The sequence below is a fragment of the Lissotriton helveticus genome, chromosome 8 (assembly GCF_964261635.1).
Source record: "Lissotriton helveticus chromosome 8, aLisHel1.1, whole genome shotgun sequence".
NCBI lineage: Eukaryota > Metazoa > Chordata > Amphibia > Caudata > Salamandridae > Lissotriton > Lissotriton helveticus.
In genome coordinates this window covers 32,204,161-32,231,732 of record NC_136069.1, presented here as the reverse complement: position 1 = coordinate 32,231,732, position 27,572 = coordinate 32,204,161, and the positions used below count along the sequence as shown (strand labels likewise).

Sequence of the window (27,572 nt, the reverse complement as noted above, 5' to 3'; positions counted from 1 at the left end):
ATGTGGACATCAGAATATGCGATCCGAAAACACATGAACTAAATACCTTGTCTGCGTGCAAGTGCTTCTATGTCCCTGTGTATGTTCTTCTTGTATGCGTGTTGTCTGCAGTGTGCATATCTACAGACCAATTACACCTCAAACAATTAAATGTGTGCCTCTGGCCCCGTCCCTTAGCACTGCCCGATGCCCCGCCCCCTTCTCCACATCTCAGGTGAGTACCTGCACTTATTTTTTTCCATTTAAAGCACTGGCCAGAGCACCTGCGGACTGTGGAGATGCTTGGAGGCAAGCGATGAGGCGGTGAGACTTCTATCTCTGTACATAGCCTGGCCTGGGGTGTACTAATACTGACCACCGCTGGACCCAGCTACATTGGGCCTCATGGACAAGTGGAAAAGACTCTACCCTTGCTTCACGCTATCTGTGAACCCTGCCAGAAGGATGTTGTCTTCAAGTTTTTCAAGTTTCAAACTTGTACTTGAAAAACTTGAAGACAACATCCTTCTGGCAGGGTACTGTGGGTCAGTAATTGTAATTGTGCCTGAAGGGTGAATTTGACAATACCCAGAGGGGCCCTGAACTTGGCCAAAGACAGGGCCACCATGGGAAAAGATAAGACCACCAAGACTACACAATTTAACAAAATTGACAATTATACCCAGGTCGTTGCACCGGCGGGAAGCGCTGGTGAGGTGCATACTGACTCTGTCGAGCACTCAACTGTGACAGTCCCACCAAAGGAGCTCACATTATCTAACTTCATGGCAGCCATCCAGAGCACACGCACAAAGCTAGTTACTAAAATAGACTCTGTGGCCATCGATGTCACCTTGCTCTGAGAGGACCTGCAGGGGTGGCGGACCGAGTGACCACTGCAGAGGGAGACGTGGCGGACCAGCAGTCAGAGGTGGTGACTCTTCGCGAAATGGTATTTACCATCCGCCTGGAAGTCCGAGTCAAAGATGCAGAGGGCTGGTCTCAGAGGAACAACCTGCGCTTTGTGGGATTTCCTGAAAAGGCAGAAGAGCAGTCAGCGGAGCTGGTCCTCGGGGAGTGGATCAAAAAGATCAAGCACCCACAGACATCATCAACATTCTTCACAGTGGAACAAACACATAGAGCGCTGGAGCAGCCCCCCAGTCCTGGTGCGCCGCCAATGGCCATTATCACCCGGATGTTTAGTACAGAGATAGGGACGCAATACTGAAGTGCATGCGAGTGATGCCCCCCCGCCCCCCTCGATCTCTGTGTTCCCGGATAACACCTTGAAGGTCCAAGAGCAGCAACAAACTTTTCCAGCAGTCAAAGGGAAGTTCCGCAACCATAATCTACACAATAAGTTTTATGTTCCAGGCAAAACTCCGGGTCCTACATCAGGGAAAGGTGCGTTTCTTCTGCTCAGCGCCTGAAGCTTCATACTCGGTGGACACCCTCCTGGTGCCCCCTTTTCCGTCTTCGGGGAGATCAAGGCCACATACCTTAACGACTAAATGCAGATCATCATGACAGAGACGGCGAGCAGCGAAAACTGTACGGCTTGGCTCGCAAACTTGACAGGGACGCATAGATGTTTGCTCTCATGGAACACTGCGTGAAATAAATGTCCAGCTGGCAACTCCAAAACTTCATTTAGATAGACGGGATGGCCCTGAGTACTACACTGACAGCACAGACGACGGCCATCCATGATTTTCTCCTGACAAAATATGGTCATTTCTACAGACCAGAGGCTGTGATGGGTGGTGGCACAGACAGGAACTCCTGCAAGGCCCCCACTAATTAAACTTCTTTTACTACATCCTGGACTTGCAGAATCCGTTTGTATGCTTCTGCTGTTGTGGAACTGGGGAAGGAGGTGCTATCTGGATCTGGGCCCCCACATACTTCTATTCCAAAATGTGTATGTACTTTCTAGTAAGCAGAGGGGCTTGGGCGAGAATTTCTTCTAGATAACACTGTATTGAGGTGCACAGCTTTCACATGTAGGGACCAGGAGTCGTTTGGCTGCGGCAGGGTAGCGAGAGGGGGAGGTTTTTCTTCTAGTCCTTCCTTCCTCTGGTGCCGGTCGTGGGGCACCGACCCCTAGTATTGCACAGCAGTTATCTCATGTGTTTGATTTGATATACTCATGAGTACAGAGTTGGGTATGGGATGGGACCAGCAGTTTTTAGTGAGGCAGACCGGCTTGGTGGTACTACCCAGAGGGTGGGGGCAGTTGTAGGTATGGGAAGTTCTTTTCTTGTTTCAACACAGGGTGGGGGTAGCTTAGAAGGATAAAAGGGTAAGGGTGTGACGAGGCGCTACCTGGAACTTTGTTCAAATATAGACCAGGTTCTGCAGATAAACTAGAATGGTAGATAAGACATTTAAATTCCTGACGTGGATGTCAGGGGATTAGCACAGCCCAGGAAAAGTCAAAGAGTGAATGCATACCTTAAGAGATATCATATCTTGTTCACCTTTCTACAGGAGACGCATGTCAGGGGGAACGGTCTCCTGCCACCGCGTAAGCAAAGGAGGGGTCAGCTGTATGCAACATCGTACTCACGGTTCGCACGGGGTACCTTAATCTGGGTGGCTCCCGGGGTGCGGTTTCAGCACAGGGGCCATGTAGTGGACACTGACCGCCGTTCTGTGATCTTGTCTGGAGTGCTAGATGGACAAGATCTCTGTCTAATTTTGGTATATGCTCCAAATGCGGATCACCCGCAGTTCTTTACTGAGTTGGTAACAGCAGCAACTCCATACCTAACCAATGACATATAGCTTGCAGGCGACTGTAATTGTATACTAGACCCAGCGCTGGACCGAGAGCCTCCCAGAATACACACAACACCCCACATGATGTCATGATTGCAGACATTGATGCCAGACTTAGGGTTAAAAGGTGTATGGAGGGAAAGGCACCGGACTGCTAGAATATTCTCTTGCTACACACTGGCAGCGGGAACATATAGCAGACTCGACTCCAGGCCTCGCAATTCTGACTTGCAAGGTGACATATCCGGCGAGGTATCTTTCTGACCATACCCCCTCTTGCTCTCCCTGGCTTGGTAAGTACCGCGCCCAGTGGTGCCGCAATGGCACCTACGTGCGGAGGCACTGGCAGACCTGCCAGTTTTGGCCACGGTCCAGAATGCAATAGGGCATTATTTCCACAAAAGCTGGGGAAGTTCTACGAGTATGGCTCATGACTGGGAAGCAATGAAAGTGGTACTCTGAAGAGTATGTATGAGGTGCGGAAACAATTGATAGGTGACCTGGAACGAGATGAATCCATATTATTACAAATTGAAAACATGCTCCCGACTCAACCTTCCAGGCTAGAAGAGTGGTGACGCTTGCGTAGCGCCGAACTCGATGACTGGCGCAAACTGGAAAAATACACTTATATGGCCCACGGACAGAGACTACATGCTGGGGGGGAACAAGATGGGGGCTCTCTTAGTCAGATTGGTGAGGCGGCAGGACTCCCGAGTTCCCATTATGCCATTAAGTGACCCAGGGGGCACATTACTTACAACACAGGGGGGTATAAATAAGCTGATATGACCTCAACTAACTGACTTGTATACACTGGAAATGACATCGCCAGAACCCAGTGGGATGTACTTTTTAGCAGGACTAGTCTGAGGCCGGAAGATAGGACTATACTCGAGGCAGCCCTGACTACGGATGAAATTCTTGCCTTGTTGAAAAATCAAAAGCCGGCAGGTGACGGCTTTCCTGCAAAATGTTATCATAAATCTGCAGACTTCATTGTAGATAGGCTGTTGAAGGTATACAGCGAGGCTTACCAAGTGTGGCGCCTCCCGGATACTATGCGAGAAGCACTTGCGGGGTTAGTGCGCAAACTGGGCAAACCAGAAGATGAGGTAAAATCTTACAGAGCTCTCTCGATGCTTAACGTGGATACCAAAATACTTAGTGGTCTGTTGGCATCCCGAATGCTTCCCTACCTACCTACACTTAAACATGAAGATCAATGTAGGTTCATTCCTAAAAGGAGCACCACGTTAAATCTTCACAGAATCTTTAACGTCCTCCAGGCCCCTGAAATACAAGATGGCCCATATGCGATTGAATTCCTCGATATAGAACAAGCCTTTGATTTGGTAATGGCGCATACATTTGGCAGGTCATGAGGAAAATGGGGTTTGGCCCCAAATTTATAGCGTAGATAATACTACTGTCTACTGCACCGACCGCCAGAGGCCGAACTGGTGGCTATGTGTAGGAGTCCTTCCCTCTATGCCCGGAACGATGCAAGGGTGCCCTCTATTGCCGCTATTATTTGCGGTGGCAATGGAACCGCTCGCAAGGTTGCTACGACACAGACTTATGCAATGGGGAATCAAGGTGAGGAGAACTGTGCATATAATATCGCTCTACTCCGATGACGCCCTGGGGTATCTGCAGGACCCGGCAGAGGCACTGCCGATACGGCAGGCAGGACTGTCTGACTTTGCGTCGGTCTCCGGCCTCTCGATGAAGGCCCAGAAGTCACAACTCATGCTGCTAGGGACCCTAACACATATGGACCCCATACTACTCTCGCAACTTCCACTGCTGTGGCGCCTGGAAGGAGTCCACTATTTGGGTGTTAGGATAACCACAGAGAGGTAGAGATTCCTGGATTTGAATTTAGGTAGGGTCTTGACAGGAGTACGTGCGTCGGTCCAACTTTGGAAGGACCTTCCTCTAACACTGATGGGGAGATCGGCCCTATTTAAGATGGTGATATTGCTTTGCTGCCTATATGTCATGCAGGGTTTGTCGCATGAGATCCCCTGACGGTACTTTCGAGAGTTGGACAGCCTCCTCGTGGATCTATTATGGCCCACAAAGCGGAAAAGGATTGGACTACATATGTTGAAAAAACCCTGGGAAAGAAAGTGTATTGAACACCCCAATCTAGAGTTTTATTATAGGGCAGCAAACCTCTAGCATGCGGTACATTGGTTTGATGAATGGGATAATTGGGAGAGCTACTGGATGGGAGTTTGAAGGTACTCCCCGCGAAGTGTTGTTAGGCCTTCTCCCGGCTCCTGCCAAAAGAAAACATAGCCGTAAATTTCTGAGCCTGGGACTAGTGCTTGCCAAGCAACAAATTGCTATTAAATGGCTGCATGCATGCCAACCCAGTCATGGGAAATGGTTGCGGGACATGCTGAAGTGGGCGACTGCGGAAGAAATCAGAATGAGGCATGTTAGGCGGGACGAGAAGCTAGAAGATGATCTAAGGGCGTGTAGACAGATGCTCTTGGATCTGCTGAAGGGGGAGGGTACACCAGTTCGGTATGACATAGTCGAATATCCAATAGCAAAGATACATGGCATATGCACTGTAATCCTGGGAGGCCTAAGAATCACTCAAGGCACAAAAAGTGTTGTTTTGCAAACTGTTCATTGTATACTGTGATCCCGCCTTGTTACATACCTATAGCTACACCAAAATGTTGCTAATATGTTATCATACCAGAGTTCCTCATGTGGGGGTTAGTGGGAGGGAAACGAGTTGGTATAGTATAATCACAATGTATCAGCACATTGATGCAAGTTGCATGATGTATCTGACAGTTGATGCTTTAAATTTAATCAAATGGTTTTTTTTAATCTGTGAAATCATGATGGCCCCTTCCCCCGACTCTAAACAGAGGGAACAGACTGTCAGCCCGGGCATTTGTGGTAGAGTACCTTGTCCGGCAACATCTAAATGAGACTTCAAGTTCATTATTTTACTTTCCACATGAGAATTAACTGACATGACCTTCAGGTCTAAATGGTTGAGCATGCGCCTTTGGTGTCTCATTAATCTTCTAATCTTAATGTAATAATAAAATAAAAAATGAAGGTTTTGAATGAGAATGTTACTGTGAATAAATACTGTTAATGAATGGAATTAGCCCATCTGCAAAGTTTATATTATTGTCAATTCTGCCAGTGGTTATAGTTACCAGAGGGGAGCAACTCTTGAGCTCTAATTAAAGGATGTATGACGTTACAACGCATGCTTTTACCACGCATGCTGTTACAACGCAGTTTTTACAACGCAAACCTTTACAACGCATAGCGCTTTGGGGTGCTGGATAGTGAATAGTTTAATTTACTATTCCAACTCCAGTCCCCGTGGACACTAGGGAAGGTGTTGGATAGTAAATTAAATCTATTCCCTATCCTACAGCGCCCCCCAGCGCAATGCGTTGTAATGGTTTTCGTTGTAAAACCTGCGTTGTAAAAGCACTGCGTTGTAAAAGTTTTGTTGTAAAGGATGTTTCCCCTAATTAAAACACTCTCTACATTGCCTGAAAGTGTAGGTTTTGTACTTATGGATTTGGCGTTCTTCATGAGAAAGAAGAACACGTCCACACTGATAACTAGGCACCAGTATTGTGGATAAGCTTAACTGAGAATAATGTGGTTACAGCTGAAAGTGGTGTACATATTAATCCTCATTTTCAGCCTTTAAAATTTACCATTATTATTGTGACACATTTGCCGGGTATGCAGGTTTGCTATCCCAGTCCTGAGCTCACACGCTTTTGAACCTGCTAAACGAAAAACAATGAAAGCATTAAATTGAAGAAAGGAAACTTCAAGGGCAAGTCTCAAGTTGTGAATGTCCTCTGTTTGAGAACAAAAGCACCCTTGCACATTTGATTATAATAATAATGCGCTGTACAAACAATCTTCCACCAGTGAACATAGAATATTTAGATACTTAAAACAATGATTTAAAAAAAGTCTAATAAGCTACAGAGAACCGTTGGATCTAACGTTAAAAGGTTAATCTCCCAACCTATTCCAAAGCAGTCTCTCTGAGTTTGGGCAGCAATGCACTGGCCTCCGTCATAGTGCATATATGATTGAGCTATTTGAAACAGCTCCTACACAGTATGGCAGTACATTGGATGTTCCACATATGGTCCAGATATTTCACACAAACTTGGGCTTGCCATGGTCTCATACACAGCAAGCCCTAATGTGATATCCAATGAATTTATAGCCGCTTTCAATAGAATATTGAGGAATATTATTCACCTACAAGCGAGTGGGTGGATAATCTCCAACCAAGAGGCAACACTGGGGATAATACTCAGCCAGTAATACGCGCTCTTATGGAATGTTCCAGTAATACGCGCTCTTATAGAATGTTCCAGTAATACCGCGCTCTTATAGAATGTTTTATTGTTGGGGGTTGCCGTAGGAGAGAGCATAATATATACAGCCGGCCAGAGGCTGCCAGTGACCCAGCGTTCAATCTTTGCCACTGCAAGTGCAGAGCATTCTTCAGAGGCTTGTTTTAGATCACATAATTGAGTCCAGAGAATCATATGATGAGTTGTACAGGGGATAACATTTTGAAGATTAATCTTTTATGTCACGATTTGAAGCAGCTCAGGGTCCTAAATCAGCCCCAGCTCAGGGTCGGCCTTGAATCAACCCCAGCTCAGGGTCCTTGAATCAGCCCCAGCTCATGGTCCTTGAATCAGCCCCAGCACAGGGTCGGCCTTGAATCAGCCCCTGCTCAGGGTCGGCCTTGAATCAGCCCCAGGGTCGGCCTTGAATCAGCCCCAGCTCAGGGTCGGCCTTGAATCAGCCCCAGGGTCATAAGGAGCTAGAGAAGGCCAGGCGGCCATTTTGAAGTCATGCAACACAAAAAAAGGCCCAAAAAGGAAGAATAAAGGAGAAATAAAGAGAAATTACAAGAAAGAAAGGAAATCAAGTACAGCAAAAGAAGAAACTGCTCACAGAGTAAGGAGAAGAAGGTCTGCACAACAACAAAATGACAGAAGACGTAAGCAACAAGAATAGCGCAAAAACAATTTTCAGCAGACCACTACCGATCTGCTTGTAAGAACCACAAATAGGCATTCGGTGGGAAATATGGATAAGGCAATTCAAACGATACATGCGTGCCAAATGCAAGGCATACACAGATGACCAGAACATAGACTTGTTCCTAAACTTTGTAGGTGATGAGGTTGAGGACCTGCTAATTACATTTCCCCGCGATCAAACAGCAGCATACAAGGGAATAATAAAATGTCTCACAGACAAACGTAGATTTCGAAAGGTGCACGTTCAACACCACATGTCACCTAGCATAGGAGTCCCTCGACAATTTCGCAACCAGACTGTGGAAACTAGTAATCTATTGCGGATTCGACACGTTTGACAAAAAACAAGCGATACGACTGTGCATCATTGAAGGTTGTCAGTCAGGCCATCCCTGGTGGGGAAACAAGCATGCTGGTTTTCTGAGTGGCTAATCTGGCTGATGATGGGTGATACCCTGAAACCGGTCCCAGGATGCTTGTGGTGCAGGGACAAGACTGATTTGCATATGGCTGGGTCCAAACTGGAATGGCATGGTGAGCGAAAAACTATGGCTTCAGGCCAAGATCTCGGTACTGAAGGTGAATATTTGACATTGTTCCGCATCTGTCCATCAATTGTTCTTTTTGCATTTGTCACCCCAAATGGGACGTGTATGCCCAGACGTGGGTCCCGTGCTATCCTGGTTGATGAGGGATGAAAGCCAAAAACCGGTCCTAGGATTATTGTTTCCAGTCCAGGGAGGACCTGGCCTGGCAGTTTGGGCTGGACTGGTCCCATTGGGCACAGGGTCAAGACTGATTTTACCCAGATCTATTGACTGGGGAGAATGTTTGATTTTCTCAGCATTCCGTCCACCATCTGTATGTCTTTTGCTTTCTCGCCCTAAGTGTACCGGGTATACCCAGACATGGGCCCCGGCTTACTGTGCCACTGGATTCAAGCTAGCACGGCTGATGAGGAGTGTTGCCCTGAAACCTGTCTCAGGATGCTTGTTTTCAGGCCAGGGAAGACCTGGCTTGGCAGTTCGGGCTAAACTGTTCCGATGAGGCACAGGGTCAAGACTGATTTGCATATAGCTGGGTCTGAACTGGGGTGGCGAAGTGACCTAAAGAACGATGATGGATTCAACCCAGATCTGTGACTGGGGGTGAGTGTTTGAAAAGTTTCAGCGCTCCGTCCATCATCTCCTTGTGTTTGCTTTGTTCGCACTAAGTTGCCAGGGTATGCCCAGACATGGGTCCCTTGCTCACTTTGCCACTAGATTACGTCCATCATCTCCTTGTGTTTGCTTTCTTTTAAAACAAGGGCATGAATTGCTGTCTTGATGGCTGTAACATAAAAGCGATCTTGAGAATGAATCTCTTAGATGGAGGAGAAAAGAGATTTCAACATTTGCAGCCTTCCTCTACTACTTCCAGAATCCAAGAATCTCACGTAGATTCCTCCCATTGTTGAAATGCTTTATCCTTCCTCCAACTGGCTGCTTTGGGCCAATTTCAGCATAATCTGGAGTGCTGAGAATTCTTTAGGGAAGCAGGCCTTCTGTATGGTTTGAAACTTAAATCTTCTTCCTTTTAGTTTCTTTGAGTTGTAATTAGATTCCCTAATAGGTGGTTGTCTAAATGAAGATTTAGACCGACTTTGCCTAAAAAGAAGAGGAATGAGACTGATGGGTGGAAGAAGAGTGTTCTTTTCCTTGAATATTTTATGTAGTCTTTCTTCAAGCTCAAGACCAACCATCTTGTTTTCTTTGAAAGGTAGATGCAGGGCTGTATTCTTTTGTGCTTAAACAGTGTGCCAGTCTCTCAGAAATATGTTTCTACTGGCACTACCATAGCTCTATCAGATAGAGCAGCTGCTCTAACCACATGGAAGAAAGATATCCAAAAGAAAATCATACGGTCCTTCCAGGATTTCTAAAACAGCTGTATATTCACATCCGTCTTGAACAGTTCTTTAAAGCCTGATGTATAACTCTGGCTCATGCAGTCAAGTCCTGCATCATGTCCCTGAACACAGTGTGTATAATGCCCCCGATGATACCCCTGAACGCTGTGTGTATCATGCCCCTGATCATGTTCCTCTGAACATAGAGACTCACATCTCACCCCAGTACAATGTTGCTTCTGCTCCCCAAAACACTCTCTTCACTAAGTGCTAGATAATATCCCCTCAAAGCACTACCGAATACCCCCGAGCACGGCGTGAATGCACACTTCGCTAACAATGTAAGTACGCCTTTGGGTGCGGTGTGAGGGTGCTCCATTGTTTTATATTTTTTGTACCTTCGGTATGATTTGGTAACATGCTCCTTCTGTTATTGCAGAGCACTGGATGCTTCCTTTGTGTACATGCCACTCTATGTAACGATCAAGCTGAGGGGCCGATTCACAGAACTAACTTAAGACAAAATCCTAAACATGCTACTTTTGGTATTCACAGAATATAAGGATATGATTTGATATAACCACATAAGGGCATACATCGGGAATATTTAACTAGAGTCCTAGATTCGTCTACAACAAGTCTTTCTTCAAGCTCAAGACCAAAAATCTTGTTTTCTTCGAAAGGTAGATGCACGGCTGTATTCTTTTGTGCTTAAACAGTTTGCCAGTCTCTCAGAAATATGTTTCTACTGGCACTACCATAGCTCCATCAGAGAGCAGCTGCTCTAACCACATGGAAGGAGATGTCCAAAAGAAAATCATACGGTCCTTCCAGGTTTTCTAAAACAGCTGTACTTTCAGATCCCCTTGAACAGTTCTTTAACCCATTGGCTGCTTCGAACGTTCTGCACCAGTTGAACGCTTGAAGAAACGGGTGGGCCGTGTCGGCCAACGGACAGGCGCAACACTCCCAAGGTAGTGTTCGCGGCGACCGTTGGCCGACGGCAGCAGCCAACGGGTTAAAGCCTGATGTATAACTCTGGCTCATGCAGTCAAGTCCTTCATCATGCCTCTGAACACAGTGTGCATAATGCCCCCGATGATACCCCTGAACGCTGTGTGCATCATGCCCCTGATCATGAGCCTCTGAACATAGACTCACATCTCACCCCAGTACAATGTTGCTTCTGCCCCTAAACACTCTTTTCGCTAAGTGCTAGATAATATCCCCTCAAAGCACTACCGAATACCCCCGAGCACGGCGTGAATGCACACTTCGCTAACAATGTAAGAGGTGTGGGGGTGCTCCATTGTTTTATTTTTTTTGTACCTTCTGTATGTTTCGGTAACATGCTCTTTCTGGTATTGCAGAGCACTGGATGCTTCCTTTGTTTACATGCCGCTTTATGTAACGATCAAGCTGAGATCTTGCGAGATCTTGGTGGCCATGTTGAGTGTGGCTGGGTGCTGTCCCTGGGGTTCGCATTCTCACAAGGAGGATGTTTTACCTCAAGGGCACCCGCCTGAGCTGAACTCAACGCTGGAGCCCAAGCAGTGCTTAATTTGTAAAAAAATAAGTGCAGGTGCTGAGCACCTGAAAGCACCTGCTCAAATTAAGCACTGAGCCCAAGCCTACCAGAGAACAAGTATCATCATTACTGTAGCATCCCCCCTAGCCTGGTAGCATGCAATGAATCACACCACACAGAGAGCTGGTTATTACACGTCTTCATTCTTCTGAGTGTAACGGTAAACTGAAACGTAATGCGTCATGAATTTATCAACCCCACCCAAACACTTACGTCATTGAGCTAAGGAGTCCCTTTGTAACAATAAGTGTCCCGCGTTCTGTTATGCACAAGACACTACACTTACCTGAACATGGAAATGCATCGTTCATCCCACAGAATCCAGACAACTATTTTGCTACAATCTGAAAGATAAAGAGACAACCAATTAAAGTCAGGTAAGGTACCACGCTCCGCGCATACATGCACACTAAGTTAAGTTGCAAAAAACTATAAAAGCAAGCATATCATCAAGATGATAGCCAGTGTCACATCAAGGACAGTGTTTCTTCGTATTTTCATGTTTTTCTGTCACCAAAAACATATTCCGCTACCAGAGGCTAACGCTGCTAATAGAGACAACACTGCTTCCAGCTGCTACCAGTGACTAATAATACCACTTACTTCTTTGTGCACCAGTGTGCTTAACGGTCTATTTGTGTACAAATATCACAGACATTCCTCAATGAACAAGTGGAACTTCGTGAGATATTAGGTGATTGATCTGCTAATGGTTGTTCGGTATTTTGCATGACCACCTATTGTATTAGTGGCATGTTATGCATACAACATACCTCTGTTTCCTTTTGTGCAGACATTGTGTACAATAACATGAGGAAACAAAGATCCTAGAATCCCCGGGTGATAAGTAGCACAGTTTCCTTATACGTGCACGAGGCACCACTTCAGAAGACAAGCCTAGTTGATCACAGGTATCTACAGTTGACATATAGATTTCCACAAACAGGGTAGAGAGAGACATTCAGCATGGAAGAGATCAGGTATTCATGACTGTCCTATTGGGCTTACGGAGTTGATCCTCATCATCAACACGGGGCAATTCAGGGGCTTCTCAAGTAGGTGGGGCTACTAAGGTAAGTCCACATCATCTGATACATCTGCAAGCTGAGTCAGAATCCCACATCACAGGCAGGGCAATTTATTGCAGAACGTCTTTTTACATGGAAAGAAGCAGGGTTATTGGACGAGGCGGAGTATAAATATTTGAGAATTTTGAATCCCACCTACCTTTTATTTATACTCTGCCAAAAATACATAAATCAAGAACAAATCCGCCAGGAAGACCAATTGTTTCAAGCATTGGCAGTTTGACAGAACACCTGTCTGAATTTGTTGACGGTTTTCTAAAACCGCTAGTAGTAAACTTACCGTCCCACGTTAGGGACACCATGGATATACTAAATAAATTGGAGAATGTGGTTTGGGAAGATGGCATGAGCTTTGTAACTTTGGATGTTGTAGGAATATATACATTCATCAATCATGATATAGGAGAAACAGCTTTGAAACATTTTTTAGGCAAGAGAAGTGCCAGTCTGGTGGAACACTCAGAAATGATTGTAGCCATGAGCTCTCTCATTCTAAACAATAATTAGTTCCTCTTTCAAAATGAATGGTACCATCAGATCAGGGGTACTGCAATGGGCTCCAGGTTTGCCCCCTCTTATGCCAACCTATTCATGGGCTGGTATGAAAGGGAGTATGCCTGGAGTCGAAGAGCAGCAAATTGGACAGATCATATACTGTTTTGGGGTCGTTTTATAGACGACATCCTAATTCTTTGGAGAGGTTCGAGGGAACAAATGGAGGAATATCTACTGTTTTTGAATAATAATTCGTTCAACGTAACTTTGACCATGAATTTTCAACTGCAAAGAATAGAATATCTGGATGTGGAGTTATTTGTAGAGGGAGTTTCGATAAAGAGTAAATTATTCAGGAAAGAGACCGCAACTAATTCTATTTTGAGAGCAGAAAGCTCACACCCAACATCAGTGATCAAGGGCATTCCATTTGGTGAAATGGTTAGAATTAGAAGAAATTGTCCTAAGGATGTGGATTTCAAAGAAGAGATTGATAAGTTGTGCCACAGGCTAAAGAATCGTGGATATTCTGACAAACTATTGAAGGCAGCACGAGGAAAAGTTAATCAGATAGCTAGACACACAACTTTGACACCAAAATCAACAAAGAGAAATAGCGAAGTGTCAAATAGGCCTTTAGCGTTCATAACAACATATAACACAGATAAAGACAAGATTTTCAAAATTCTTAAAAGAAACTGGCATTTACTGATGGGTGTACCGAGTCTGGCAGGACTAATTGGAGAAACACCAAAAATAGTTTATAGACGGAGCCCTACGATTAGTAATCTGGTTACTAGTAACTATATTCAACCCATTCAACGAGTTAGAAAGGAGTGGATGCCCATAACCCCCAATGGGTTTTTCACATGCGGCGGATGCAACATGTGTCCCTGGGGAGTGAACAAAATCAAGGAATTCAGATACAATAGTACCAGGACTTATCAAATTAAACAGTTTATCAATTGCAATAGTACTGGAGTGGTATATGCATTGATTTGCGCATGTAAAAAAGTCTATATTGGGAGCACGAAGAGAGCTCTCAAGATACGCATGCAAGAACATAGAAGGGCCATTCTAAATGAGGACCATAAATCACCAATATTTGCACACATTAAAAGATCACATGAAGGATCAAAAGAATTCAGGTTTCATGGTCTCCAGAAAATAGAACCGCATGTGAGAGGTGGAGACTGAGAACTGAGTATTAGGAAGGAGGAAGCACGCTGGATCAGTCGTTGTAGAACGGTAAAGGAGGGGCTTAATAGCGATTCAGAAATGCATCATTTTCTGTAAAACAAAAGGTGCACGGAGCAGTTGAAGCTGGATTTATTTCATTAGATGACATCATTACTGCGGTCTCTATTTTTAGTTTGATCTACCCTTATAAGGCTATCTTTATCAACTTAGACAGAACTTTTATGGTTGGGATCCAAGTCTTGAGTTAAGTTATGTTAATTTTATTGAATATTTAATTTGTGTGTAGTGAATAAGTGCACTATCTTATTTCATCACGCATCATTTTGTATAAAATAAATTCTTGACAAGTTGGTTAGTACTTATGAATAATCATGACTTTAGTACTGTAACTGTTAATAAGTCATTGAATAGACAACGGGTGCTTAATTAACATACCGTTGCGTTCATTAGCTAAATATTGCTTTGTCTAAAATCGGTCTAAACAATAACAAGTAGCTTCGTTTACACAAAAATTATATCCTGTCTCTATAGACAAGACGAGTCACGGTATGGAGTTTTCACTGTTATGCGGACCGCGATGGAAACGGGAGGAAGAAACGTGGGCTGGACATGTATGGCCTAATTTTGCTATATCATGTTTCAAACGATGAATCGTGATTGGCTCTAAGTTGACAGAATTATTTAAACTATTTTCTATAGAGAGGGAAATGTACCGTTAATACTTATTGCTTTGGTTAAAAATGGTCCAAATAAAATGAACAAGCAGCCAGATGTAATTAGTGTATTTCGTGCTCCATTAAATTTTGGAGTGCGGTATCTACATTTTTCGCTATGCGGACCTTGGAGGGAACATGATCCAAGAAACGTAGGTTCTGACCTAACACTGCGAGACCACGTTTTGAATAATGAATTGCGATTGGTTCAAAGACGACTGTATCTTGAACCAATCACTGTGGAGAGGGACACACACCGGAAACACTTCTACCATTCCCGTGGAGAGACGACGTAGCACACGTAGAATGGTAGTGATTAAGATAAATTATATGTTTCTTCCTGTGACTAATACTAAGGAACGGGATAGCGTATACAGCTGATTGATCACCTAATCATTATAATTTTACTCGAATTACACTTTTAGGCTCAGCGGCATTTTCTCCGCACAGTTATTATTCCGTTTCTTTCCGGTCACATGGGATAGCGGACGTATGAGGGAACTTGGATTCCATAAACAAGATGAGGGTTTTTGGCGCGCCTTTTTGATAGAGTCTCATTGGCCCGTTGAGGATTTAAATGGGAGTAGAATGACTTGGGGAATGGCTGACTCTTTATCAGGCGAGTCGCCGAGGAAGACAGACGCGGGAGGAATTAATCCACGTTTATGGAGGTAGGCGTTCGATAGATAGTTGTTCCGTGCAGATGGGAGATGACTTGGATATTTGGATAGGAGGCTACTAATTGTTAGGTCTCGTCCTTTACCATTCCGAAAGAATGGGAAATGGCGAGAAATCAAGTGCTCGAACTGATTGTCAAACCACCGCTTTTTTTCGTGGCGTTTTCTTCGAGTGCACGTACAGGCACGCGCTTTTGGCCCATACACTTTCATGGCCATCTGTTCCTGTTCCTCAATGTCCCTCCCACCCTTCGTTTGATCTTGCCGCGAGATCAGGCTAATGGCCCTCCCCCAGCACAGAGCGCGCATCGCGGCAGCACAGCACATCAAAGGGCTTCTCCCAGCGTGTGCTGTGCGGCTTCTCCTCCCCTAATTATGTGGCCGGCCGTACTTGTGTTTCCTGGCCGCTTCCCGGCCGCTCTTGTATTTAATTAGCAGCAGCAGCATTTCTCCTGCGCCAGGCCACATCAAAGGCTCTGTGCCACTTTCACCCACACAGCAACACTTACAGACACGCAACGCCACTCACACCCACGCAAGCCCACTGTCATCCACGCAACACCACACTCACCCACGCAACGCCACTCACCCAAGCAACACCACTCACACACGCAACCCCACTCATCCACGCAACCCCACTCATCCACGCAACACCACTCATCTAAGCAACCCCACTCATCCACGCAACGCCACTCATCCACGCAACGCCACTCATCCACGCAACGCCACTCACACATGCAACGCCACTCACCCACGCAACACCACTCACCCACGCAACCCCACTCATCCACGCAACGCCACTCATCCACGCAACGCCACTCATCCACGCAACGCCACTCATCCATGCAACGCCACTCATCCACGCAACGCCACTCATCCACGCAACGCCACTCACCCACGCAACACCACTCACCCACGCAACGCCACTCACCCACGCAACGCCACTCACACACGCAACGTCTCTCACGCACGCAACGCCACTCACACATGCAACGCCTCTCACACACGCAACGCCTCTCACCCACGCAACCCCACTCACCCAAGCAACACCACTCACACACGCAACCCCACTCACACACGCAACCCCACTCATCCACGCAACCCCACTCATCCACGCAACCCCACTCATCTAAGCAACCCCACTCATCCACGCAATGCCACTCATCCACGCAATGCCACTCACCCACGCAACGCCACTCACCCACGCAACACCACTCACCCACGCAACCCCACTCATCCACGCAACGCCACTCATCCACGCAACGCCACTCATCCACGCAACGCCACTCATCCACGCAACGCCACTCATCCACGCAACGCCACTAACCCACTCAACACCACTCACCCACGCAACACCACTCACCCACGCAATGCCACTCACCCACGCAACGCCACTCACACACGCAACGCCACTCACACACGCAACGCCTCTCACACACCCAACGCCACTCACACGCGCAACGCCACTCACACGCGCAACGCCACTCACACGCGCAACGCCACTCACGCACGCAACGCCACTCACGCACGCAACGCCACTCACGCACGCAACGCCACTCACGCACGCAACTCCACTCACACACGCAACGCCACTCACACGCGCAACGCCACTCACATGCGCAACGCCACTCACACGCGCAATGCCACTCACACGTGCAACTCCACTCACACACGCAACGCCACTCACGCGCAACGCCACTCACACACGCAACGCCACTCACACGCGCAACGCGACTCACACGCGCAACGCCACTCACACGCGCAACGCCACTCACACGCGCAACGCCACTCACACGCGCAACGCCACTCACACGCGCAACGCCACTCACACGCGCAACGCCACTGACACGCGCAACGCCACTCACACGCAACGCCACTCACACTTGCAACTCCACTCACACGCGCAACGCCACTCACACGCGCAACGCCACTCACACGCGCAACGCCACTCACACGCGCAACGCCACTCACACGTGCAACGCCACTCACACACGCAACGCCACTCACACGCGCAACGCCACTGACACGCGCAACGCCACTGACACGCGCAACGCCACTGACACGCGCAACGCCACTGACACGCGCAACGCCACTCGCACACGCAACGCCACTCGCACACGCAACGCCACTCGCACACGCAACGCCACACACACGCAACGCCACACACACGCAACACCACTCGCACATGCAACGCCACTGACACACGCAACGCCACTCACACATGCAACGCCACTCACACAGGCAACGCCACTCACACAGGCAACGCCACTCACACACGCAACGCCACTCACACACGCAACGCCACTCACACACGCAACGCCACTCACACACGCAATGCCACTCACACATTGTGGGTGCAGATTGTGGGTGCAGATTGTGGGTGCAGATTGTGGGTGCAGATTCAGAGAAAACTCAGCAGCACCACCACCATTGCAATGCAATAGGTCTCGTTTTAACGCAAATTTAAGCTATAGGCCTTGTAAATGGCAAAGCCTTTTATTTATGTTCCAAAAACCAGAACGCAAAAATAAAGGGCATAATCATTTACAATGCTAATAGTTCAGACTCGCGTTATTGCGAGACCTATTGCATTTTCAATGCTTGTTTTTGTCTCTGTCTCCTTGTCTCCCTCTGCCTTTTTGTTTTATAGGGAATCGTTTAGCACTATAACAATAGTGCTTGGGACGCACAAATCGCTGATTTTGAAAAATTAATTGATCTAACAGTTTAAACAGGATTAAAAGGTTAGGACTTCTTTGGACGCTTTTTTTTTATTTAAAAAGGTGTTTGTTGAATAGAACAGTTAAAATACCTCACCTAGCGTTTAGACTATATAACTTAACACTTGATCTGGGGTAATTATCGAGTGCTCCAGGGAGCAACACAATAATAATAGGCTCCACTAGGTGCAGTTTTTCTAAACATAGTAGGTTGCTATTCACATTTTGTTAAACCTCATTATAATTTGTTTATCTTTTCCCCTTTTTGATTAGTGGAATTAAAGAATGGATTGTTAAGAGAAAATTGGAGACTTGACCATATTGAAAGAATTTTACTACTGTCACTATATCTATTACAGGGTCAATGTTGATTTCGATCATTGTGACGTGTGGTTAAATTGTTTTTCATCTTACAAATCTTAATGGAAGGCTAAAACATTTACTGTCAATGTGAACTTAGATTGTTTTTGACTCAAGGTGAAAAGTCTTTTATTTCGTAATTAGAATGGAAGGATGAAAAGTCCACTGTCACACTTAGAATGAGTTGTTCTGACAAATACTTTGCACAGAATGTTAAATAGGCAGGCTTTATTTCGCATTGTCTGTAGATTGTTATATAGGTAGGACTAGCATTTTGCTACAGATTGAAGTACTTTATTAGTTGTTTTACAAATTTAGAAATTTATAATATATTTTTTTCGGATTGGTTAGTTACATTTCTTTCTTTTATCTCTACAGCCCTGATGATGTCCAAATGTGGACGAAACGCGTAGGCTGTTTTGTGATGTATTTAACCGGCAATTGAATGGGATACATTCTTTTAAATCTTCCTTTAGAAATATCATTTGAACAATCACGCTTGTAGTGAACAAAGGCAATAAAATACAAAAGAAGAATCAAGCCTGCTATAAAGAGTTGTCCCTTTTGTTGCATGAACTATGTCTACAAATGACTGATGATTGTTAAAATTGCATATATAGATACTCCTTAGTTGTGTATAATTATTTAGAGCAGAGTCTACTGTTCTATCTGTGGAATCTGAATCTTTCAACATTTTCATCTCTACATAAGCATTCGTAAAAGTTATCTTTGGATCATGGACTGCAATACCTCTCCAAAAGAAAGATTCTCAGTTATTCTTGATCAACTATCGCCATATTACTCTTCTGGATGCATCAGGAAGGATCTTCGCAGCCAGCAAATTAGAAACATCTTTGGGACTGGGCTTTCTCTAAAGGAATTAGACCATGTGAACAGGCTGTATTCCGACCAAACCACTCTGCAATGGTTACCATCGCAATTATACAGACCTTAATATATACTATATGTGGTTAGAAAATCGGAAATTCTATAGCGCTTTCATTGACTTCTTGAACGTTTTTTGCAAAGTGGACACGCCGACCCTTTGGGAGAAACAGATCTCACCGAGCATACCGTCGGATTTATTAAAACTATTTTTAGGATTGCATTCCTCCACTACTCCAGGGCATTAATGGGAAGGAGTAAGGGACTAACACGAACAATTCAGACAAATAACCGCCGAAAATAGAGCTGTCTGTTGGCCTCCAATTCTTTTTTCGATATACCTTCATGATCTCCCCACTCAATTTGTAAATATTAGGAATTTTCCTCCACGGGTTACATTTTATGATCTACTAGTATTACTGTATGCAGGTGATGAGGTTTTATTTGATCTTACATCAGCAGGCTTAAAAATAAATGTAAAGCTTTGAATGAATATGCAGGAAAAAACTGTTTACAAATTAACATCACTAAGGCCAAAATAAGGGATTTTAAGGGAAGAAAGTTGGTACATAGGTAGAACACCAATTGAAATGGTAAAATCATACATGTATTCAGGAAAAGACTCCCAGAGCCTCAATAATATTCATTTTAAACATTTAGGAAACAAGGTCTTAGGGTATATGGCAGCATTAAATCTGTGTATAAATTTTCTGGAGGGAGACATTTTAAACACTTAGTAGAATTTACAGAGTAAATATCCCTCCGGTTCTTACATATGCACTGGAGTATATAACCATTTAGCAATGGTACTTTTTAAACCAATACAAAGGCACAATTCTTCGTAACCTGGCTATGATAAGCCCTGGAGTCCCTTTGCCGGTTTTTCTTTTGATAGTCAATTTTATCGATTTTGTGAAAAGACAATAATAGAACCAGAGTATAAACAGCACAGCATTTCCACCAGCATATTTACAGATGACATTAGGCGAGTAAAAGATTATTATGCTGGTAGACATTGCCGTATCTCTGCCCTCCGTATGATACATAAGAATGGATCCATAAAAGACGGGGGGACTGATTAACCCACCATTCCCAACCATTTGCCCCAAATTTTCTGATGCTCGGCCGGGCATCCACTGGCCTCGTACAGTGGCAGTTCTTGTGTGGGCACCAGTCTACACCTTTGCGCCATTTGGTTATGTAAGGCGGGAGGGGATTCTTCCATGCCATTGCAATGTATCGCTTGGCCACCACAAGGGCTGTGCCTAAGAATATCTTGTCTGCTTTAGGTCCATACAGCCCGTCTGTGACCCCTAGCAGTATATTCAAGGGGTTGTGAGGTACGTCCCAGTAGGAAGCTATGAGGGGGCAAGACCATACCACATGGGAAAAAATCAGTGGGCTCAGCCCCACATCGTGTACAAGATGGGTGTGGCATTAGGCCTGCACTATGTACGCGGATAGGGTGAGATAGGTGAGATAATAGGTATGTAGGTAGTATAGTTTGACCAAGCGGAGTGTGGCTGAGACAGTGATGGTCTTGGGGGCCATCAAGGCATCTCTCCAGTCATCGTCTTCCAGAGCACCTAGCCAGGCCTCCCATCTAGTTCTCAGTGGGTCAAGGGAGGTGGGACCATTGTTAGTTAAGGAGCGATAAATGGGTGATACCCCCTCTCCCCAAGTCCCCCATTGTGATTTGAGCTTCTAAGGGGCTGTGCTCTGGTAGCAACATGGCTGTTACTAGATGTACGTTGAGTGTGTGGCGGATTTGTAAGTAGTTATAAAACTGTGACGGGTGGAGTGAGTGTCTGGTTTGAAAGCCCGAGAAGGAACATATATGGACGCTGATCCAAATGTCACGGGTTGCGAGATACCAATAAGATTCCTGCCCCGGAAACCCTCTAGGCCCCCCACTTCATGTAGCCATGTGCCTTGCCAGAGGGGTGTTTGCTGGGTCAGCCTATTCCCCCATTGGGTATGATGCAGGGAGGCACGCCAGGCTAGCAGATCTGCGTGGGTTACTGTAGGTAAGGTCTTGGGTATGGGTCCCCGTACGGAGGGGTCCCCGTACATCATAGTCTGGACCTGAGAGAGTCCCAGATCCCGCAACCCGGTCCTATAGGCGAGGTCAGACTAGCCTCCATTGAACCAATCGTGCAGTACTAGGAGGCATATTGCTAAGTAGTATAGATACAAGTTTGTCATACCCATGCCTCCGTCGAAGGGCGAAATTTGTCAGCGGCAGAGGGCTATGCGTTGCCGTGAACCACTCCAGAGGAACCTCGCGATTAAACTGCCCAACCCCCTGAACCAACGCCGGGGAATATAGGATAGAGTATTTTGAATGATGTAGAGAAATCAGGGAAGAATCATCATTTTAAAAAGTGCTACTCTACCTAATGGGTTGAGCGGCAGGGCTTGCCCCTTCTGGAGGTCTTTTTGGCTTTTGTGACTAGTGGGGTGATATTATATGCCCAGGCCAGCTCAGGGAGCAGAGCGACCCAGATTCCCAAGTATTTAAACGATTGTCGTCTGATGGGGATGGTAGACTGCCAATCAAAGCACTCTCTAGATAGATGCAGGGGCACCAGGGTTGATTTTGCGGCGTTTCAGCATAAGCTGGAGACTCGCTCGAAGGTACGGAGTATTTGTAGGCATCTGGGGCCGGATTGGGTCTGCTCTGCGAGGAAGAGTAGGACATCGTGTGCGTATAAGGCAATTTTGTCCTCATGAGAGCCTTTCCACTTCCAGTCCTGGACCCAGTCATCAGCACGAATGAGGGTGGCCAGGGGCTCCATTGCCAGGGCAAAAAGGAGAGTCGAGAGGGTTGCATGAGAGCATTGAAGTCTCCTCCCACCACCGTTGTTCCCAGCGGTAAGGAGCTAATCACCTCCCCAATGCTGCCTATAGTCTGTGTATGCATGGCACCAGGAGTATAATTGGAGAGGGCGTTGTCGCCCATTGTTCCGGAGAGAGCAACAAAGCGACCGTGGGGATCCCTGGTGATTTGAGTAGGTACGAAGGGCAAGTTGCACTTCAGTAGGATCTCCACTCCGCGTGATCCCCGTGTGAAGCCTGAGTGCCAGGATCTGTCGAACCTGTATCTTCCGCGGAATGGACAGAGATTACCCATAAGATGGGTTTCTTGGAGCAGGAGTATGTCAGGGTGTATCTTTGGGCATGCCGCAGAACAGCGGTGCGCTTGATTCTGTCCAGCAGGCCATTGACATTCAAAGACATTACCCGGAGAAAGTCTCCTCTATGTATTGTCTGTGTCATGGTCGGTGTGAGAAGCCCACGGAATCCCGGGAACCCTCCATGTGGTGGGAGTGTTTGGGTGATGGTTAGTGTTGGATGGAGGCCTCACCTGTTGGTATGTAGTTTGAGTGTAAGGCCATGCTGGTGTAAGGTGTGAGGACTTCCGTGTATGAACGTCTTTGGGTCTGGACATGTAAATGTAAATGTACAGGAATTTATATAGCGCAAATCACCGAGCGGTTTCTAAGCGCTTGCTTAGGGAACCCGTCCTGGTATTCCCTGTGAGATAACCCCAGCAGGGTATCCGCAAGGTGAAAGCCAGGCATCCCGCCGCGAGGGGCCGTTGTGGAGATTAAGCAAGCTATTGCCCAGAGTCGCAGAGTGTGAACCTGTGAATCGAGTAGGCACCGGAGCGAGAATTGTCGAGTCCATGGACATTTTTTAGGACTCAAGACCCCGCCGAGCCGGGAATTGAACCCTGGTCCCGGGCTGACCTCTGCTTCCAGGTCTGCCTCCTCTAACCAGTGAGCCACACTTCTCCACCCCTTGAGTAGTCCGGGAATATCATAATAGTGTGGTTTTGGCAGGGTAGGGTTTTCTGAATGCGGGCCTGTCGTAGGATCAAGTCTCTTTCTCTGAAATAGAGGATTTACCAGGATTCCTGTGGTCGGCTTTATCCAGACATTCCACAGGTTCATGTGTGTCTTTGTTGATTCCTTGGGTCGGCACGGGGGAGTCTCGGTATCTCTCTGGCCAGGTCGCTTAGTTGTGTCGAGATAGGTTTCGACTTCAGGCAGAGCATGGCTCCACCGTCGATGCGTCAGAGCCACAATAGTGACAAGGGTAGGCAAGTCCCTGGGACACGGCCACTTCAGCTCGAAGTTCGTTCAACTCCCTGATACGTCATGTGCAGGGCAGATCAGGTTGGTAGGGTAGTGGGGCTAAGTCAGGTGATCACCCTGTATTCCGTTTTCCTTGGTGGTTTTTGCCCGTAGTATGTAGGGTGGCAGGATTAAGGTCCACCACCTGTGTGGCGCAGAAGTGATGCACTCGGTCTCCCTCAGGCGTCCAGAGTCCACTTGGGGTTTTCCGATGGAGTAACTGGGTGGGATAGCGAGTGCACCCCGTAGCTCAGTGAGGAGGCCAGAGAGCAGAATCCTGGGGGCCCAGCTGGGAAGGGAGGGGGGACAGAAACCCACCACTGCGCGAATTTGCAACCGATCTTTCTACCTGTAGGCGTTCAGGTGTCGTCCCGCGTTGCTGCTCAGTAGGATGGTGAATTTGGTTTACTTTCTTCAGTGGAGTCAAAGCTCTGCTCTCCCCTCCTAGGTCTCACCAGTCCTCCAGGCCTAGGGTGAGCACCTCTGCATCCGGGGATCCCGCGATTCAGGAAGCGGGCCCACACCAGGCTCCAGACCCCCTCGGAGCAGGGGGCAGCAGCAGGGGAGCCCCAGGAGGCTTAATAGTCAGGAGGGAGGGAGGGGGTTTAGGCCTTCATTGGGTGCGGGATAAGCACGCACTGAGACCCACTCTGCTTCAGGGTCAGCCGCAGTGCTTGAACAGGCTCAGAATGTTACAGTGTTACTGCTCGCCCTTTTCATGAAGTGTGACCCCTGGCAGCTCAGAATATTACTGTTCCTGATGTCCCTTTGACAATGTGTGATCTCTGGCAGCTCTAAATGTTACTGATGAGCCTTTCACAATGTGTGATTTCTGGCAGCTCTAAATGTTACTGATGAGCCTTTCACAATGTGTGATTTCTGGCAGCTCTAAATGTTACTGATGTCCCGTTCACGATGTGGGAGAATGTTACAGTGTTGCTGATGTCCCTTTTCATGATGTGTGATCTCTGGTAGCTCTGAATGCTACAGTGTGGCTAATGTTCCTTTTCATGATGTGTGATCTCTGGCAGCTCAGAATGCTACAGTGTGGCTAATGTTCCTTTTCATGATGTGTATTCTCTGGCAGCTCTGGATGCTACTGGTCTCCCCTTTCACAATGGGCGGTTTCCTGCCTCTCAGAAATATAAAATGCCCCTAACACAACAGTTACAAGGCTGTGTTGGCTTGTTTTTAGAAAATGGGTTGCCGTTCATGCCTCTACCCTCTGAAGGCTGGCAGCCCGCAGGAGTAATGCCCTCGACATACTAGTGCAAGTGGATATCTGCCCGGCTGTCAGACCACTGGTGGCTCGAGCTAAGACCCCATAAAAGTCTCTGGTCTGCAGAAGACTTGGCGCCCCTCATCCTGCGAGATCCTACATGATTGACCCGAGCCCCCCCCCCCGACCCCTTGGCCCAGCAGGCTCTTTTTAATGTTATTTAATGCACCCGACAGATTGGTTCAAGGGCCCCAGAGAGGTCCAGTGACTCAACCCGTAGCAGCTTCTGGTACATGAAGGAACAACCAACCCTGGAGAAATCCTGCACTCTGGAGACAGCAGAACTGTACACATGTACATTGGAAGTCACACACTGGAGCAGGAAGAGGTGCACACGTATAACTCTCAGTGAGCTATACTGCGCTAACATCCAAATGTGCACTAAAATGTGCCTTTAAAGGGAAACCAAGTTAAAGAAATGCACATTTTTAATAATATCCATATTACCCTATTATGAAAGCATGTAAAAGGATGCATTTTAACAAAACCTCGATCTCAGATTGTACAAGTGACCATACATCACAACCTATAAACAATGATGACGTGTAAACAAAGCCCCCCCCAAAAAAAAAATCACACTCAAGATCTATAATCAATATAAACTTTCACAGGTGTACCTGACCCTAATGTTTCCTAAATCTAAATTTTGTGCATCTTCCTGTGATTTAACAATATTTTTTTCTGTTAGGTTAACATTAAGCTTCAGTGATGTCAGTTTGTGTTATGTCTTGAGGGTCAAGATCAGGTGGCATACTTCCTAGGATACAGGGTCGAAGATCATATACTACTTCATATGATGTCAGAGGGTGTGTGATGTCACTTCCGGTACCCCAGGCAATTTAGTGAATTGTCCTCGGCCTCTTCCCTCCCTCCTTTCCTACGAATGACATCGTTTTGCTGACATGATAAAACTGTGTTATTTTACCAAAAGCCAGAGGTGTCTGGGCCTCGCCAACCTCTTTCGTCCTTCTTCACTACCATAGAATCTTTTTATGTCCCTGAGATATACAGGGGAGTAGTTTCAGGGGGGGTTTGGGATATTACACCCCCCTAAGAAATGGATTATGTAGTAAATAGTTGGGTAAATGTGCTTTATCTCGGGTATGGCGAAGGGGTTTGTCGTGTTTCACTTGGAACTTTTACATACACATGCAGACAAAAACACACACACATTGTCACCTTTGTTTTAAAGGTCTTAAAAATGCTTATTTTACTAATGTTTTTGTTTTAAGTGCCCTCCTCTTCCTTCCTACTGCTCCTTAACCCCCCCCCCCCTCCTACCCTGCTTCTCATATAATGTATTTGAACCAGTGTGATTGTTGGGAAATCTGAAGCTCTCACCCCCTGAAACTTACTGACCAAGCTACACCCCTGCACACAAGGCATAAACATGCCACACTTTTATACACTACGGACGTACAGCTGTGTCACATCAGCAGCATAAAGACGTATGTACCTCAGCTGCAGAAGCATGTCTGGTGGCGCTGCACAGACGAGAGACTGCACCATCCTCCAGCTGAGACAGAGCAGGGATGAATGCAGACATTACAGAAGGACAACAATGGCACCAGGCTCACTGGCGCATGCGCAGACACAGGACTCGGTGGATGATATGCTGTTACTAGGCGTGCTGTAGAGTGTGGTGTCCCGCGCATGCGCATGCGCAGACCGCCTCTCTACGCATGCACCAATGAGCAGTGTCTTATCCCTGCGCGCACTTTCCTAAGCAACTGACAACGTGTTATTTGCGCATGCGCATATAACACATGTCAGACTGACCTTTTATATGAAAAAAAGATGAAGAAATGTAAGTGTAATCTGGAAACTTCAAGGGCAGTCTCAAAATGTGCAAGTCCTCTGGGAATAAAAGCGCCCTTGCACATTTGATTAAAATTAATGTGCTGTACACACAATCTTCCTCTCTTGAACATAGAATACTTATATACATATAACACTGATTTAGAAGAAGTAAAGACTAATAAGCTACAGAGAGCAGCTGGGACTAATATAAAAAAAAAATCTTAAACCTAAACTCCCAACTTATTCCAAAGCAGTCTTTTCAGTTTGGACAGCAATGCACAGGCCTCTATAGTAGTACTTATAAGATTGAGCACTTTGAAATCGCTCCTACCCAGGATGGCAGTACATAGCAGTATTTTCCCCCTCCTCTAGACCTAAAATTATATTGGGGGTACCTTAGCTTACAATTACAGTACATTGGATGGCTGCACATATGGTCCAGATATTTCACATTAACTTGGGCTTGCATTGTCTACTACAAAGCAAGCCATAAGGTGATATCCAATTAACTTATATCCACTTTTTATCGAATATCGAGGAATATTATTCACCTAAAAGCAAGTGGGGTGCATGCCAAGAAGCATCAAACTACTAGTCAGGGGGTAGGGAGCTGTTTGCCCAGAGGGGTTAGCATCTGCTGAACACTCTTTTGGGATTATTTTCAGGCTCTAAGTTGTACAGCCTATAAGAAGCAACAGAGGACAAACCAACGTTTACATTGCCTGAATACAATTTTAATAGTCCACCCTCTAGTCCCTTACTTTTCCCCTATGATTACCGCATAGTAAACCCTTACTATTCTTGATCCCGTACACCAGGGCTTTAAGTGGTCCAGGTCTCACCGGGTCTGAGCACCAGCAGTTTTTTTAAAGGGGGCCTTAAAACGGGTCTCTATC

General features: G+C 46.3%; 1 protein-coding gene across 1 annotated transcript in view; it reads right to left on the bottom strand.

Annotated features, from left to right (window-relative positions):
- LOC144772277 (uncharacterized) overlaps nt 1–26,442 on the bottom strand; it is a 50,639-nt gene extending 24,197 nt beyond the window's left edge. The window contains exons 1-2 of the mRNA XM_078656508.1: nt 26,333–26,442; nt 11,607–11,664 (exon numbers count right to left, since the gene is read on the bottom strand). The gene's annotated coding sequence lies outside the window, so the exon portion shown is untranslated. The remainder of the gene's footprint in view (nt 1–11,606; nt 11,665–26,332) is intronic.
- Between the last annotated feature and the right edge of the window lie 1,130 nt (nt 26,443–27,572).